This window comes from Macrobrachium nipponense, chromosome 5, assembly GCF_015104395.2.
Source record: "Macrobrachium nipponense isolate FS-2020 chromosome 5, ASM1510439v2, whole genome shotgun sequence".
In the NCBI taxonomy this organism is placed as follows: domain Eukaryota; kingdom Metazoa; phylum Arthropoda; class Malacostraca; order Decapoda; family Palaemonidae; genus Macrobrachium; species Macrobrachium nipponense.
In genome coordinates, this window is record NC_061107.1 from 24,950,927 (window position 1) to 24,968,426 (window position 17,500).

Here is a 17,500-nt window from a genome sequence, read left to right on the forward strand (position 1 = left end):
AAATGCAGGGTAACATTTTTCAGAATCTTCAATCTCAGTTCTTTAACGAACTTTGGGATTTAAAAAAAAAATTAAATTAGAGAATACTGAAGGGTAAGAAAATTAAATTAGTTAATAAGTCAAAATTAACGTAGAGAAAAAAAAAAAGAGATTCAGTCTTCAGAACCGGTAGAAAAGTCTTCAGCATTTTCACCTCCTGTTCTTCGGTCCTCAAACGAATCTATTAAGAGAGAGAGAGAGACAAGGTAAAAGTCAACCCATACATATGTAGAAGGGGTCCATCTGTCTCCCCTTTTCCCCCTTTTTTCCGGACCTGCTCTGATTGCTTCCTTTTAAGTTGGTTGCTTCCCTCAAATGTCTTTTTCGTTCGACTTTTTTTCCCCCCATTTCATGATGACTGAAGCTTTACCTTGATTGCTCCCTTGTAAACTGGTTGTTTGCTGCGCTTTTCTTCTTTCTCGTGTTTACCCAGTTTTCGTTTTGTTTTCGTTTATGATTGAGGATTCGTTTTGATTACCCGTAATGCGCTCGTATCCTTTCCTTGTTTAAATTTCCTTGGTGATTAAAAGCTTTATTTACCCTTGATTCTGTCATGAATGTTATCAGTCACTTTTTAAGAGGCTAAAGACTGCATATATTAAGTCACTTGTCCTCTACTCGATTCATATACCTTGTAGAGAAGACTCTTTGGTCATTTTCTTTCATAAGCTGATGCTCTTTTTTCAAGATAATTAATCATTATGTGTATCGTTTAAGCACACATCCACGTTACCTTTTTGTCGCAGTGATCGTTCTGCTCAAAATTAAGATATTGATGCGTATCTTCGAATCATATCGTAATGGAAGGAATCCCTTATAGATAAAAGTAAAAAAAAAAATCAGTTATAATCTCATTCACAAGTGAAATATTCCAAGCCCCTTTTAGATTTACCAAGTTTTTTGTTATTTTTTTTATCCCTGCAGTTCTACTGGAAGTGTTCTTATATCTGTGTGACTTAAGAATCATAGTATTTGTACAAATAAAGTTCATTGTTGTTTTTTAATGTAACTGAGTACCAAAACAAATTACACTGCTTATAGATTTTTTGTTTTTTTACCCATGCAGTTCTGCTGGAAGTGTTCTTAGTATATCTACGTGACTTAAAAATCATAGAATTTGTATAAATTAAGTTAACTATTGTTTTTAAGGTAACTGAATACCAAAACAAATTACAATGCTTATAGATTTACCCAATTTTTGGGGGTTTCTTTTACCCATGCAATTCTGCTGAAAGTGTTCTTATATCTATGTGACTTAAAAGGCAACTGAATACCAGAACAAATTATACTGCTTGTAGATTTACCAAGTTTTTTTTTTACCCCTGCAATTCTGCTGAAAGTGTTCTTCTTTCTATGTGACTTAAAAATCATAGTATTTGTACAAATAAGGTTAATTAATGTTTTTAAGGTAACAGAATACCAAAACAAAATATACTTCTCATAGAATTATCCAGTTTTTTGGCTGTTTTTTTTACCCATGCAATTCTGCTGAGTATTCTTATATCTATGCGACTTGAAAATCATAGTATTTAAGCAGGTAATGGAACTGAATAGCAGAAAAAAACATAATAAAAGAATAAAAAAAAACATACAGGCCAAATATAACTTACACTCCATAAGAAAGAGGAGAGAAGGAACTGACTAAGAGGAAGCGACCGCGGTATTATGATACCGATGGTTTTCGTGACGGAAATGATCAGGGTATGAAGATTCTTTCGCCAGCCACGAAAGGCAGTTCACCCAAAATGTACAAATAATATTTTAGCCTTGTTATGCAACGTCGTAGCCATTACAACCAGCGCTTATGTACATGTATATATGTATATAAAATACATCAATACATGCACATAAATGTGTGTACATGCAGGTGTGTGTATATATATATATATATATATATATATATATATATATATGTGTGTGTGTGTGTGTGTGTGTGTGCGTGTGTGTGTGTGTGTGTGAGCGCTTGCAGGTGGGTTCGTGTGTTGACTGTCTATTTGCATAAACCAGCCTCGCAAATTCATGGGGATGTTGCGAATCTTATTCCAAATTTGCCACTCACGAATTAAAGAAGAAAAAATAAAAAGTTCCTAATGATAATTCGGAGATCTTCAAAGAAAAGAAAATGAAAAACAAAACGCAAAAAAAAACAAACAAAAAAAAAAAGGAAATGAAAAGAGGCGTAATGTCTTCCTGAAAGGTCAGACTTGAGCTTCTGCATAATTAAGAGATTTCTTTCTTTATTTTCGAAGGAGGAAGATTTCTATTATGCAAATGAGATCCAAAACAAACTCATTCGCTCTTCATTTTATTTGCTTCCCCGGCTGGAAATCCAGTACACTTCCAGATCAGCTGTGCGTGTGTGTGATATATATACATATATAGTTCATATATAATATACTATTATATATATATATATATATATAACTATTAGTATGCATAATTATTTATACATATATATATGTATAATATTATATAAGATAGAAAATATATATTAATATAGATATATATATATATTAATTATATATATACATATATATGTGTGTGTGTGTGTTAAAACATAGTATACGTAGTGACTGCTGTTTTATACACCAACATGGTGAATGCATATATTTCACAAATACATATTCACACACACACACTATCACTAGTGTATATATATATATATAATATATATATATATATATATATATACATATATATACATATATATATATATATATATATAGAGGTGTGTATATTATGTGTGTATAAATAATAGCAATGCATATACTCTAATTATAATTATTATAATAAATATATATAAATTAGATATATATACGTGTGTGTGTGTGTGTATAATATATATATATATATACATACGTACATATATACTAATTAAGAATATGCAAGCTTAGTTGTTTCTGTTTTTCGTGCGTCACTTAAAAAATACTTAAGGTCAACTGAGCCGGAATAAATACATGACATCCCCCTGTCTCCATTATTCTCGCGGGTAGCGGTGTTTTTAGCACTAATGACGTCATTATGACCTAGGTAATGACGTCATTAGCGTATCGTTCGTACTTTACTACCTGTACTGGAGGATGCCAGATTCTGCCAGACTCCGGGGAAGGACTCCGGCGAGAAACCATGAAGAAAATAAGCAAAAATATTGTCCTAATTTTTTCTCATGGATATGGAATTTATTTTCGTGATTGGAGGGTATTCATGCGTTACAGACAGACACATGTCTAGCACAGACATGTGTTTTGTTTTCGAGATTCGTAGTACGTGTTCATATGAGGAGAAATTAAAAGTGTAATTTCCCATCAAATTTTGCAATATTAGAGCAAAAACGATCCGGTGGATGTGTATTTCGTAAAATTAAAGTAATCCAAAACAACATCTGTCATTTTTTTTATTACATATGTTTTTCAACAGTTTAACTTACTGTCTCGTGTAATAATCGTCAAAGAATACGTATTGTACTTTAACAGTAACTTCAAGATTTTCACAACTGTAGGAACGCAAAGATTATCATTTGTGAATGTAGACATTTTAATTTTGGGAAAGGGCAGAAGTGTCCTTTGTAAAATTATATTAATTGCTTTATATTCAACCCTCGCTCGTCTCTTAAAGATGAAGGATCTTGGTTATTCGAGGACTCTCATCTGTCTCCTATAAATGTTTCGTCTTATTCCATTAGAGTAAGCTTCATTACTATGGTGAGATATCCTGATTTTTGTTAGAAGCTGAAAAATATCACTTCCCCATTGCCTTGAGGGGTTTTCAACATCTACCTCTTCTCTGACTGGAACATTGGGTTACTTTCTCAGTGGCTTTCTTAGCCCCAAATTTCCCAGCAGCTTATCCTTGCTGTTTTTTTTTTCGCGCTATTAATCTTATCAGTTAGAACTTCAAAAGTTCAAGCGAAGATCCAACACATTACAATCCTGTAAGAAGTCTTATATTTTAGGATTTTACGCACATTTTCCTAAATTTATTTATTAATTTGTTAATTCATTTTTTTCTAATAGCCGATCTCTTCTTTCTGCATTTCCTAATACCTTATGTTACTTCCTTCAAATGAACACCATATTCTTAGGAAGTTTGAATTTCAAGCCAGTGGCCCTATGGGCTTGTTCCATACGCATAGGGTTTATGTTCTGAATAGTTTAATAATAATATCAACTTAATTCTAGCCTTGGCTGTGACCTGGCTTATATTTGCTGCTGAGAGATTCACGAGAGATCGCAAGTCACATAAGTCGGGTGGTTTTCCAGTGCTTTTCCAGCAGCCTGTGCGCTGAGCAGCCTCTTCTTTGAATCATTCCAAAGAATGATAACACCATCACCGTCTTCTCTTGCCAAAATAATTAAATCTCTACCAAGTGCTGTTATTTTCAGTTGCATTCAATCTAACCTCGACATGGCTCCCACAAGAGTGATCTACTTGGACCTTGTTTAGAAATACTTGAAATTTTTCTGCCTGAAACAGGGCTGTGGTGTTCACCAGAGTTCCGACTCTCCTTGCAAGAGCCTTTGTAGGAGAGATCTTTCCACATTGAAGAGGCCAAGTGACACCTATCGCTTCATTTCACTGTCGATTTATCCATCCACTTCTACGTGTGCACTGTGGGCAGACCTGCACGCATTCCCACCTGATTTCACCGAAGTAATTACCGAATCCTTGAAAGTGAGCTTTCGCATTCCGAGAGCAGATTGCCAATTCATTTGAGACGTCACTTCACCCGACGCGTTCCGAAGGTTCGTCTTCTTCTGCCAGTTCCTTGTCGAATCGAAGGTCTCGATCTTGGACCATTTCAGGTCCCCTAAGTACGTCTTATCCGACGACCGTTTAATGAATGATTGACTGGCTGATTAACCGTATTAATCTCTCTCTCTCTCTCTCTCTCTCTCTCTAAGCGCCTATCTATCTAATGTTATGAGAATTCAACTTTTATGTTCGTACTCGATTTATTCTTTATTAGTTCATGCATTTAAAGATGGGCATTATTTAGATCAATGTATTTTAACACATCTCTCTCTCTCTCTCTCTCTCTCTCTCTCTCTCTCTCTCTCGAGAAGGAAGCGGGCGCGCACACACACACACACACACACACACGAGGACACGGACACGGACTGTCTTGATCTCTCGTATACTTGATACATTCTCCGATCGAGTAATGAATTATGGCATCTGCTCCCTCATTTCAGGTCCTCCTCCTCCTCCCCCTCCTCCTCCTCCTCCTCCATCTCCTTCTCCTTCCCGGGTCCCATTCAGCTGCTGCGCCCTTGTTTCAAATTTGCCATTCACGCGAAACCTCAAAAAGGAGGCGAGCGAAGCAATCTGGCGAAACTTCGTTCGCTTTTACATTTCAATGAACGCGGCCGAAAGGGACGAAAAGAAAGAGAGGAAGAAAGTAAAGAGTAAAAAAAAAAAAAAAGATGGGAAAAAGAGAGAAGCCGTCCTTCCCGCGGCTTTTCAATCGCATTTCATTAAAGTTCATGTTGCAGGCGGGGAAGTACAGAGGTATTCATGGCAGTTGTTTATTCATTACGCGTCTCGTACCGATTCCGGACAGGTTCGGAAAAAGGGACAGGGGCCGCTCGTATTTCTGGGTCTGTTCATCAGGGCGAGACAATTACTCCATCAATTATTTCCTTATTGACTGGTGATGCATCGACTGGGTGCAATTGGTACGATGCAGTTATTGTTATGATTATGATTATTATTGATAAAAATGGTGTCGGTCGGTTGGCTTTTGATGTTTCCTTTCGTTCTTGATGGTACCATTCACGTTGCTAGTGTTGCTTTAGCCTATATTTCGTACCTTTTTGCTATTGCTGTCATTATCATCATCATCATCATCATATTCATGTTATCATCCCCATATCCCCTCCAAGTTATGACAGTAGCCTTGCGTTCTGTTGGCATATGCTATTCCATGGTGGTTACCCGTCCAGGTATTGGCCAGGCATGAATTTATTTGATTCTGCTGATATACCGAACGTGTCCTGTTGAAGGTATTATTATTATTATCATTATAATATCTCCACTTCTGCCATCCCTACTATTATTGCTGCTGCTAATGTCATTGATAACTTCCGTAAGCACTATAATTATTATTATCATTAATAGTGTCATTTGGGAAAAACTCTCTATCACAAGAGTATATGTTGTACTAAGGGGTCCACAAAACAAAAACTGAAGATGAACCCAGGGAAGGGTTCGAAAGCTTTGTAAAGTGTTTTTAAATTATACACGAACTTGAATTTCTTTTGTATTATTGTGGACTCCTTAGAACAATTAATGGCATTATTAAACGATGAAGTATTGGGAAATTATGACCTCTGCAGTATTTTTAATTTTTTTTTTTCTTAGCTACTCATTTCTGTCAATACTTTGAAAAGCATTCCTGCCAATTGCAACATGTCTCGAGAAGATAACATAGTTCAAATTGCTACTTCAGAAAGATGAGGTGGTACGTCTCAACACCACGAGTACCTTCCTGCATCTGATTCTTGTCCTTCGATTGCTCTCATCTTTGGTTTCTCTTGCCGGTAGGACTCAGGAAGACTCCATTCTCCTCATCGGTGACCTTCTCTCTCTCTCTCTCTCTCTCTCTCTCTGCTCTGCTCTGCTCTAAAATATGGTCTCTCTGTCACTTATTCTGTATGTACTGTTCCACGCACTGTTCCATTGAGCTCATGATAAGTATTCCCCCCACCGCCCTCTCTTCAGGGTTACTTCGTGGCGCCCGTCAGGCTACCACTTCTCGTATTCACTTTGTGGCAATTGGCCACCCCCTAATTAATCTTTCTTCCTATTCCCAAGTTTTGGAATTCGCTTAACTTCCGTTTTATCGAATTTACAATGCTTCGCTCACTTGCTTTTGTTTTTCCCAATCCTTGGGCTAGATCAGAGCATTAAGTAGCCGGTCCCATCTGCCTCTCCATTTTAAATAATCAGGTTAACAATTCTGCGGCTAAAGATTTGAGTTTTCCGAAATGGAACCATAATTTCATTTTAAAACGGTTTTAATCTCATTCCATTTTCTGGCCCCATTTTGGACTTGTAAGGAGAAACATTTTTTATCTACGATTTTTCGCAAAAATGTAGAATTATTCCCTGTGTCTTCGTCCTCTTTACTATTTCCATTTTATCCTTTGACCTTTTCGTCCGTTTTATCGCACCTTGAAGTCGTCGTTTTCCGTCAGTATACATTTATATATTCCGTCTATGTTTCTAGCATTTCGATATTGGCTTTCCTTATTCCTCTTTTTCGAGGTTATTTATTTCTTTCCCATGTTTGCTTTGCCTTTTTAGGCTGTGCCAGGCATTTTTACTTCGAATATTTTTTTAATGCGTTATCTTTTTATTTTTACGGATTCCTCTTTTCCCCCTATTTTTTTTTTTTTTTTTCACTTCCCAATTCCATACGAAGCCGCTTTAGCACAAACAACAGCGGTGAGAGACTAAGCCTATTTTGACATCAACTGGCAGTAAGAAAAATATAATAAATAACAATTGGAAAATACAAAGTAAGCGGTTTAACTACCAAACGAAAGCCTGCGTGTTATATGCTTTTTACAGTAACACTACGATGAATTTTTGCCTTTGATTTAAAAACAGAAATTGAAAGTACATTACAGCTAAAAGTTTCTAGTTTTTCAGTGACTGAAATCAAACAAGTTTCTGATTCAATAACATTTGTATTTGAATTAAGACATTTAATCGATTCTCAACGGTAGCCACTTGCAGCTGAATTCTGCGTTTTATCACATCTGAAATTACGTTATGGCTCTCTGGAAGTGCATTTAAAAATGTTCATACATTTGTCACTTCAGATTTGCTGATTTGGGAAAAAAATATAAAAATGGTTCAGTCAAAAAAATATATTTTGTTTGGATTTCCATGACACTGAATCACAAAAAGGGAATGCATTATCCTTGCATAATTCGTTGATTAATTCACGGTTTCGTATTTGGAGTTTTTCGTTACTTTTCGTTTATTCGTATCTAAAAATTGTTCCGAAAATGTATCACTACGTTAATATATATGTGGCGTGTATCACCATAAGTGTGTTTATATATATATAGATTAATTATATAATATCTATATATATATATATATATATATAATACATATATATATATATATATGTGTGTGTGTGTGTGTGTGTGTGTGTGTGTACATATGATTATACATATATACACGTATATATTATATACATATGTATGTATGTATGTATACAGAGAGAGAGAGGTTCTGCAAGAGATAATTATAAAAATACTCTTTCATAGTGAACTTGACTATTTCATCGTACGTTCCATTAAGTAATAAAATTCAAATTCACTCTTTAGTGATATTGGATGAGCAAAATAACATATCAGATTACATGAGAAAATTACGGAAAGAAAAATTAGATGACATTTTGAATTCATGATTTGAGATCATTCATTTATATGCGAGAGAGAATATCAAGTAGTTTTTCGGAGAGAAACTGCCATTTCAAAGAAATAAAAGTTCTCTTTAAACGCGAAGAAAGTTCAGTCCAGAACGATTGCAAAGTGAAAACATGGGATCAGATATTACCTGAGGAAGGTGTGAAGAAGATCCGACCGCTTATAATGATCAAATAACAGTCCAGAGTGAAAAAGAAAAATGAGGAGGAGGAAGATATCAAATGGCGTTTCAAAGGGAACTCGAGCGATCAAGGTGTATATCCAAATGGAGTTAAGATTAGCATTTCAGAGTTGATGAGGGATTCGAAATAGCTCTTCGTCACTAAGGAGAGAAACTTGAGTGGCATTTCGACCCTAAGTAAACTTCGGTGATATTTCAAACGAGGTGACGAATAGGTCCAATATTTTTGTGAGGAAGTAAGTAGGTTTTCCTAGTGAACAAGTTTTACGTAGGATGGCGTAAGGGAATTGAGATCTTGCTTTTTTTTTTTTTTAGTTGATGAGGCGAAGAAAAGTGGAATCATATTTCAGAGCAAAGGAAGAAGAGGAGGAAAAAGACTATAAAGTGTTTCTGAGTGAAGAAAAGTTGTCCAGTGGTATCTCAGTTGGGTGGTAAAGTTGAATATCCTTTCAAATGGAAGAAAGTATGCAAATATAATTTTCAAGGAAAAGGCGGCATTTTAACATTCTTAACCAGAAAAAAATTAAGGTCTTTACAAATTATGCAAATAAGATCTTATACTATTATGACTATTTACCAAGTTTTGCCATTGTTCTTTTCATGACATTTTTCATTACTGGTGCGATCACATGAGTGTCAAAGAAATATTTTTGTTGGCAGAAGGTTCCTTGAATTTATAAAATACAGAGCAGAAAAGTTGAATTACATCTTCATACGATATTTTTATGGTAATCAAAATGACTATTTCAGTTAACCTTAGCATAACGTGAAACGCGGGGTGATGGAGCCTTGCTACGTCCAGAGCACAAAACTTCCCTTTAGCAAGAATCTATGAATATCTAAAACTGATAAACAATAAATATGAGTATTTTCCATCGTAACTTACCTTTCTCGCTTACAACCACCAGATGGCTGTGTGATCTCGTACGCAAAACAGAGATGCTCTCCCAGATATCAAAGACATGCTTCGCTTGAAAGTTATTGCATATGAATTTTACCGTCCGTCGGTAATGTCTATCTCAGAGCGGTATAAGTTCCCCTTCCGCTTTCCTTATCGAGTTGTTTAATGTTATCGTACATCAGCCATCACACTAATGATGTTATTTTTTCTTTTATCCTACATTTTTTCCTACATATTCATCATGTATTGTCCATCAGCCTTCTAGTCAAGGAGTACTAGTTTTTTCCAGGTGGATAAATCACTGTGCATGCGTCAGTTTCTCAATATGAACGACTTTTAGATTTTATACGTATAAATCATTAATCGTACATCAGTCATCCTTCCAACAAAACGAACGTGAGCAGCAAGTCGGGGAAATTGCAACGTTTTCTTCTGAAATATAAATCACCAATCGAACGTCAGTCTGCCATTCACTGAACGTGGGTTGTTCTGGGGGGAATTCTCGGTTTCTCCCGAAATACAAACCTCACTTATCGTACATCGGTCATCCAGTCAATGAACGAACGCAGTAGGCCAACAAATAATCAAGCGTTTACATTTCCAATTCCATTCCACTCTCTCGTAGCTCTCCACGGAAGCCATATCTCATCTGGCCGAGTCCGTAGAGTATAAGGCTGACATTTGCAATTCCGTTCAGGGGTTTTCTGTAGAGAATTTCACATAGGGAAGACGCCGCAGTTCGACTTCCTCTTCCAGGGCGTGAAATGAAGCTTTTTTTTCTTCTTCTTCTTCTTTCTTCTTACTGTGAATATAATCCCTGATACCTAATATTCACGGCTATCTTTTCACCTCAGCGGGAAATCGATTAACAACATCAATATCTGAAAGAGAAACGTTAGAAATTCAATCAGTAGTTCGATTCAATATCGAAATTGTTTGCTTGCGTGGATGATCGTAAGTATACATTTGAGAGTCTGAGAACTACGAACAGTTGATGAAGACGTTTCATTTTGAATATTGAAAGTAGTAATAGTAGTTATAGCAGTATTGTAAAGGTTCCAAAGATTGTACGGAAGATTTGTGAAAAAATTATCTATAGAATAAATGAACGCTTAACTCTTGCGAGATTTTCTTGAAGATTCATGCTAATTCATTAGTGACGAAGGTTGAATACCGTCATTGCATCAATTATATATGTGTTTTTCACCCCTGTTGCTATTGACACTCACAGTCACTTTGCTAACGAACGAAGACACAAAACGGTAAATAAAAATCGATACCCAAATGAGCAGTGTGCCCTTTATCGTTAATGAAACAGCCAGCTTGTGAATTATTGGACGTTTAACGCCTAATAAAGGTGAACAGGAACTCCGTTAATGGCCACCGAAACAATGGCCATTAAAGCTGTCACAACAGAGAGAGGCCTATGGTGACCAAAATAAAGCAAGCTCTTTATTGGCCACTAAACAGTCCTTTAATGGCCATCAAAACAAAGGCGTGTTACTGCCATTGAAACAAAGACTTTTACATAAATAAAAGACTTTCGATATCCATCAGAGAAAAAGGCCTTTATTAAGCATCAACACAAAGGCTTGACTGACCCAGAAAACAGGCCCAGATGGTCAATAAAAACAAAGCCACTCAGTGGCCAGTAGAGCAGAGGGCCTTGAATGGCCATCAAAACAAAGACATTTACTGGCCATGATCGGTTTGGTCTTGGCCTGCCAACTCGGTGGCCGCGAGTTCGATTCTCGGCCATTCCATTGAGGGGTTAGAGATGTGTATTTCTGGTTACAGAATTTCACTCTCGACGTGGTTCGGAAGTCACGTAAAGCCGTTGGTCCCGTTGCTGAATAGCCATTGGTTCCATGCAACGTAAAAAAAAACATACAAACAAACAATTGTGTACACGTGAATCTTTTCCATGTTAAACGAGATGAAATATGTAACTAGAAAGTAGCCTCCAAGATAAAGATCATTTACGTTCAGAAGTATTGTCTTGCGTAGACAGTAATTACTCGCTGACTTCTGTATGAAAAAAATAACCTGCAGTCCATTCTCTCTAACCTCTAGAATGAAATTTGTAACTTTATATGCAGTTCCAACGAAATATAGAGAGAATGTGATATGCTATAGGTCATAATCCCCGTGAAATTTAGCCAGACTATTCGGAAATGTTGGCAGAAGTTTGTAGCTACTGCCTTTATTGCTGTTGATACAAGTAATAGCAACGGAAATAGCAACAATTACATCAGCAACGCTGATCATTACACTGTCGATAGTTTGAACACGGCAAAGGAACAAGGCGTGATCCGACTTCCAGCTTACTCAAGGCGCTTGCTAAAATCCACTGTCAAATAGAGCGTTGTTTCACCAACGATAATTGAAATAAATACGTTGTATTATATTAGAAATAATTGTGCTGTACTGTTTAAGATGCACATTATCCATTTTTTACATTTCAGTTTTAATACATAACTCATAAATATCCTATCCTAAAATTCCTGTACCTTCAACGCAATACGAAACACCTTTTTCAGACCTTTTTAGGCTTTCTTGTCCGCGCCATCCGCCCCCCCCCCCCCCCCCCCCCCCCCCCCCCCCCCCCCCCCCCCCCCCCCCCCCACACCCCCCCCCCACCCCCCCCCCCCCCCCCCCCCCCAACAGCAACAGCAAAGTAGTTTTTAGACTTACGCCTCGACTAACCGAAAAACTGAAAACGGAAGTACGAACAAAAGCAAAAAATACAATCATAACAACAAACCCCAACGATGATAACAACAACAATAATAATAATAATAATAATAACAATAATCCCACAAGCACACCTCTCCCCGCCTAAATTCCGTAACCACACCGGCTGGAGCTCCAGCATAAATCTCGCGCATTCCGGAGCTGGAAAGGATTTATTAAAATGATGCTCGCGGCCGGTGACGTCTTTTGAATATGGCACGAAGAAAGCAACTACCATAACAGGGGGGGACTGAATATTATGTGTTTGTGAGTGTAAGCCAGCGCACGGGAGCGAAAATGGTTTTTGCCTTTCATTCGGTTTGTGTGTAAAGAATTATATATATTATTATTTCTGAAGTCAGGACGACGTGGTGAGGTCACAGGGCGGCTTTCGTGGGCTTTTAAAGCCGAATAGTGGGTGGTTCGTTCGCTTTTCAGGTTAGAGGAAGTGATCCTCAAGAAGTGGAAGTCTTCCTGTTGACCTGATGGTTACTCAAGCTCTGTTTGACTATTTGCCATAAATTGAAATAATCATGCGTGGTTGGCATTGCCTTGTCAAGTCCATGTCACGTAATTCGTATGCTACAGAGGGAATGGTATCTCGCTACACATTATGTGTATATATATATATATATAGTATATATATAATATATATATATATATATATATATATAGTGTGTGTGTGTGTGTGTGTGTATATATATATATATATATATATATATATATATATATACACGTATATTATGTGTATATATATATCTAAAAAAGGAGCCCATGTAATTGCCCCATCTATTATCCCCAAATGGGGAAATGTTAACGAATTCCTTGCAAAATTAAACGCATTAGTGCCCAGCATCAAATTTAAAGTTGAATGGTAAACAGACAACAAAATTCCTTTTCTTGATGTTTCAATAATCACAGACACGACAGAATACAAATTTACCATATACAGAAAACTAACGTTCTCACTTTCATACATTCACTATTTTGGCTATCACGACATTTCTATCAAGATAGGTGAAGCCAGCAACCTATTCTTAAGAGCCCTTTGAATTTGTTCCCCAGATTTCCTGAAAAAAGAATTTGAACTAATTCGTAAGCTGCTTTCGCCTTTAAGGTATTCTGACCACATAATTGGGAAAGCAATTCACAAAGCAGACGTAATTTTCTACCGACCCCCTCAAGACAGGACCACAGAGACGCCCAACAATAAAATAAAAATTCCACACCTGGACAGGATTAAGACGGTGACCCAGACCCTCGGTAAATCTAACCCTTTTGCATTTACTTACCCAAACACCTTAGCCAAATCCCTGATTAACATCCAACAAAAGACATCCCCCAAGGACACAGGCGTTTACGAAATCCCATGCCAGGACTGTGACCAATCTTACATCGGATTTCCAGGAAAATCACTTCCCCAGAGTAATATTAATACAACACAAACGGTCAGTTAGGTATGGACAACAGAACTCAGCTATTTTCAACCATACAAATGAACATAACCACAGAATAAACTGGAATTTGTCACGTATAATTTATAGCAGCAACTGCCGGTACAAGAGTCAACTGATGGAATCGGCCTTTATTAAACAGAGACAGGTAATGAACATCTCAAAGGGCGCATAGGATTCAGATCTCATCGACAAAGTTTTGATTCAACCAACGCTTAAGAGAATTAAAGGATGATTATCAGTGGGAGTGACCTAAATTGGCTTACCTGTGGATGGATCTCTTGGTATAAATACCACCTTTTCTGTAACTTTTCTACCTGAAGAGGGAGAAAGCAGTCTCTGAAATATAGTATTTTCTCTTTTTTATTTTGGCGTTTTTATGGGCTCCTTTCATTAGATGGAATTCTGTTGTAACAGAACATATTTACCAGTTCACTATATATATATATATTATATATTATATATATATATATTATATATATACATAACATATACATATATATATATATATATAATATATATATATATATATATATAATATATATATATATAGACAGAGAGAGATAGAGAGAGAGAGAGAGAGAGATCGTTATTTGAATTTTTGACATATTTTCGTTCAAACCATCTCATTTCATCGTTTTTTGTCATACATTCATCGCATTTTTTTGCGAAGTAAAATATGTTAAGTTTAACTGAAAGGAGAGAGAGGCCGAGACGCAAAAATAATGACAAAGTTGAGCATCTCATATTCTTAGAGAGATCGTTACCCCGACACTAGACTTGCTGTGTAATCCCTCAGTGATAGATAAGTTGAGGTTTTAAGTGGATTTAAACGCTTGATATTATAAAATGAGAGACATTTCAGGTTAGATGACTGAAAGAGAGTTAATCGGAGAATATTCAACTGAAACAATTTTATTAGCTTCCCATTTCTTTATGAACATTGACAGCCCTAATCACCCCCAGATCCAGATGAGAGTAGTTGAATGGCCAGACCAAGTCTCGTGCTCATCAGGACTTAGGTTCGAAATGATCGTGCCCCCAATTCCACATCATTAAGCCTTGCAGGCTAATTACCTCGTGATGAAGTGGCCCTAATGCAAGCAAAAACGAAGTCTATTCTATGATATGATATGGCTAACTCGTCAGTGGATAATTTTTTCAGTAATATAAAAACTTATCTGTCAGAGCTGAGTTAATCGCCGTTTTCTGTTCTGGTGGCAAAAAAATAAAAGCATAGATATTCAGTAATTTAGATCAAACAGATGCCATCCATAAACTAAACTTGCATTTACAAACACATGCACACTCATGTGTGTGTGGCTGGGTGTGTAATTGTGTATTTTTAATATATGTATATATTTGAATATGTATATATATTTATATAATATAATATATATATATATAATATATATATATGATATAATATATATATATATGTGTGTGTGTGTATATATATATATATATATATATATATATATATATATATATATATATATATATATATATATATATATATATATAATGTGTGTGAGACGTTATTTTACATAATACAAAAATTCTTTACTATATAGTCCTTTACAAAAACAATATTCGATCGACCATACACTGTACATATAAAAAGTAAATCACATTTCACACCTTTAAACAAAAATAAAACCCAGAAGTTGTTATTTTATACTCGAGGGAAACAATACAAGTATTTATCGAGCAACTCGACAGATAACCATGAATGAGCGGTTGCTAATACCTGATAGCTACCTTGGGAAATTATACGCTTGTGAATTATACGCTCGTGTCCCCTTCTGAATCTCTGGGAAAAGTCCAGGTGGAGGGGTAACTAATGAAATATATGGGGACGATGAACCGGAATGAAAGCAGAGGAGGATTAAGGTCGAACTCTATAGTCATCTCTCCGAATAAGGATAAATTGGAATAATGTTTTGGGATAAAAAGAGTAAACTGCAATGTTACGTAAGAGAAACAATATTTTCTTACACCTCTCAGATGCAAAAAAAAAATTGGAAAGGGGTTTTGAGGAAGGCGGAGGGTGCAGGGGAGATGGTCCCTTTCAAAATCGAATAAAAAAATTACGTTTTTTTTTTATTTCCTCTTGGCCCTCGTTTCGTGTTTCCAAAAACAGAGAAAGCGTGTTTTTCAATATAACACGACTGGACGAATAAGAGAGGGACAGCGAGGGTGCCACAATAATTAATATTTTGTAGAATATTTAGAGAAATTCTGATCTCAATAGATGTACGTGGGGCAATTATACGTATGTCACTTTATTTAAAGCCACTGTTTGGTTAGGTCATTAGGTTGCCAGGTTCCATCGGCCTCCATTCAAAAAAAAATAGCATGTAAAGGAATGCCAGACGACACTGCCAAAATGCTACATTAATTAATATTTTGTTGAATTTTAAAACCAAGTCTCTTGATCTCAGTAGATGCACAAAGGACACTTTTTATGCATATTTCTCTTTCTTAAAGCCTCTGTTTGTTTAGGTCATTAGGTAACCAATGCCAGAAGACACTGCGAGAGTGCCACACTAGTAATTAATATTTTGTTGAATGTCAAAACAAAGTCTCCTGATCTCCTCAGATATACATGAGACACTTTATACGTTCTGAAAGCCTCTGTTTGGTAGGGACATTAGACTGCCAGTCCTATCGACTGCCATTCTAGAAGAAGAAGAAGAAGAAAGAAGAAAGAAGAGAAGAAGAAGAAGAAGAAGAAGAAGAAGAAGAAGAAGAAGAAGAAGAAGAAGAAGAAGAAGAAGCAAGCAATGCCAGAAGAAATTACTCTCCAAGCTTTCAGTGACCAAACTGTTTCCTTTTCTTTATTTCTTGTCAGTATCATAACAATGTAAATAAAGGAAAAACTGAAAAAGAGAAAGACTTGTATGCCGAAAACAATTTTTCAAATTTTTCATTCTTCTCTTTTTTTTTTTTTTTTTATCGGTATCATACCATTGTAAGTTACAAAAGGGGAAAGATTGAACTTCGGATTTAGAAATTCACTTCTCCGACTTTTTTCTTTTTTTCTCTTTTTTTCTTGTTTTATTCGTGTCATTAAAAATATTATGAGGTAAGAATAAGAAAAAAAATTGCAATTTACAAAACTGGTTTACTTATTAATAGCCTACACCAAGTCACAGTTATTTATAATTAAAAAAACGGAAAATATTGGATTCACAGAACAAATATTCGTTTTGCTTTTTTTATTTTTTTTTTTTTTAGAACGATATAATATCAGTGTAAATTTTTTTAAAAATGGAATTTCGCTCTAGCATGCTCGTGTTACATTTTCTCCTTCATAAAAATTGATAATGTCACAGACTAAAGTTTCCGAATTTTCATTTCGTTCCGCGTTACATTTGCAGCCAGAAAACGTGTGACATTTTCCCTGAATGACCCGAAAAAAGATTTTTCCCTTCCTAAAATTATGCATATGTGTATGTGTGTTTTTTTTTTTATTCATATTCATATATATGAATTTTATCACATAAAGCTGATTCATATACACGCATTAAGCTACAAACGTCCTTCAGTATCTAATTCGCTCTACCTCGGATTTTATGTAGTTACATATAGTATGTTAACCGAAGGGAATGTTCTAGCTGATAAGGTATTGGTCCGGCTCATGGGCTCGAACCACAGAACCAAGAATTCAGGACGTACATTGACGCTCTTTACCCACAAGGTTATCACGAGAGGTATAAGTTAACGTCGCCTTTTGCCTGCAAAT

The 17,500-nt window shown here is 36.0% G+C and overlaps 1 protein-coding gene across 1 annotated transcript in view; it reads right to left on the bottom strand.

Moving 5' to 3' along the window:
* The window catches only part of LOC135215257 (uncharacterized), a gene marked incomplete in the record, with an annotated part of 184,379 nt that overhangs the window by 136,223 nt on the left and 30,656 nt on the right, over positions 1-17,500 (bottom strand). Inside the window, 1 exon segment of the mRNA XM_064249788.1 lies at positions 9,551-10,446.